The 2007-nt window shown below is 36.8% G+C and overlaps 1 pseudogene; it reads right to left on the minus strand.

Moving 5' to 3' along the window:
• Positions 1-397: 397 nt before the first annotated feature.
• Positions 398-556, minus strand: LOC128248952 (5.8S ribosomal RNA; annotated as a pseudogene).
• Positions 557-2007: the final 1451 nt, after the last annotated feature.

Consider the following 2007-nt stretch of genomic DNA (forward strand, 5'->3'; position numbering starts at 1 on the left):
CACACACACACACAGACATATACATATATATATATATATATAACGGTATATATATATTCTTTTAGTTTTCGTCTACCGTATCCACTCACATGAGTTTGATAGGCCTGAAGGCTTAGGGTTAGGGTACTAAGGAAGTTAACTTCTTATTTCTTTATTGCCCACAAGGGGCTAAATATTAGAGGGAACAAACAAGGACAGACAAAGGGGTTAAGTCGATTACATCGACCCCAGTACGTAACTGGTACTTAATTTATCGACCCCGAAAGGATGAAAGGCAAAGTCGACCTCGGCGGAATTTGAACTCAGACGAAATACCGCTAAGTATTTTGCCCGGCGTGCTAACGTTTCTGCCAACTCGCCACCTTTTTTCCTTTTATTTCTTTCCTCTTCCTCTCATTTTCTTTCGACCGGACGGGGCCCCGGGACGATGGGATCCCGGGGCTGCAATGTGCGTTCGAGGTGTCGATGTTCACTGAGTCCTGCAATACGGATTAGTTCACGCGGATAGCCGCGCTCTTCATCGACGGACGAGCCGAGTGATCCCCCGTCCACACACGGCCACGTCTGAGCTTATACTAGAGATGACCTTTCATATCATACACTATACGCAATGATTTGATACCTCAATGGAGAATCAAGACGAGCGATATGTCTCGAACTCTCTTTCAGTCTCTTACCCGAGTATTTAACATCAGTAATTTCATTAAAATTCAGTTGTCATTCTCACTTATGAAATTAAGTGATATAAATTTGTGATTTTTTAAAGTATTCTAACTGCTAGAAATAACATTTATTTACGACTTGTTGTAAGAGGCGTTAAGAAATTAAGTGGATAATTGCTTCGAGGTGTTAATATTCGTAAAAGAAAAGAAGAAAAAGAAATCAATTTAAATGCTTTTTAAACCACATTAATGAATACGGTATAGTACAACATGCGCAAGAAAATCTCAGGAATAAATATCATAGGTGCATTAATTTAGTATTAAAAAATAATTAGATAAAGACCTAAAATATATTTATTGATATCAATACCGTATCTAATCCAATAATGATAAAGTATAATAATTATTATAAGAATGCAGGAGAAGTGAATTAACAAATTTAGATAGGAACTTCAGAAACTATTTACAATCATCGAAATATATATCACTTTAAGAGCGTAGCTGTGATGAAGGGGGTTCTGTGCCGAAAAATTATTTTGAATGTATTGTGAAAATAGATAACGTTGTAGTGAAAGTAATTAAAAAATAGCTACCCATCACGAATATGATATTCAACTATAATCTGAGTTCAGAACGTTATGAGTTCAAATTCTGCCGAGGGCGATTTTGCGTTTCGTCTATTCGGAGCTGAAGAAATAAATAGCAGTTGAACACTGAGGTCGACGTAATCGTCGAATCCTCTCCCCCTATATTGCTGGGCTTGTGACAAAATTTGAAACCATTATCTGTATTCAGCACGTTGTGAGTTCAAATTCCACCGAGGTGGACATGGCCTTTCATCCCTTCGCGGTTGATCAAATGACTACCAGTTGAGCACTGAGGTTAATGTAATGGACATGTTACTTTCCAGCCAAATATTTCGGACCTTGTGTCTATAAAAGAAATGATTTGAGGTGGGTGTGGCTTACGAATATAAAAATCGCCACGATAGAGTAGGACATTATATTGAAAAATATGAAAACACTACAAAATTAGCAATCCTACTTACGGCTATGAACATCACCCTGAGCCAGCCATTGAAGGTAAAAATGTCACTATCCCTGGGATTTTTCAGTTAAGACTGATAGAACGATAAAGGCTATACAGTCAGACATAATTATTAAAGACAGGGAAGAAAACACTTGTAGACTAATAGATGTAAGTGTTCCCATTGATAAAAATATATGTATAAACGAATTTGACAAATTAACTAAATATAAGGACCTGGGAATTGAAATACAAAAGTTATAGCATCTCAAAACAATGCCTGGTATTGTAGGTGCCCTAATTATTATAAAAAAAGGGA

Source organism: Octopus bimaculoides, chromosome 10 (assembly GCF_001194135.2).
Source record: "Octopus bimaculoides isolate UCB-OBI-ISO-001 chromosome 10, ASM119413v2, whole genome shotgun sequence".
NCBI classification, from domain to species: Eukaryota; Metazoa; Mollusca; class Cephalopoda; order Octopoda; family Octopodidae; genus Octopus; species Octopus bimaculoides.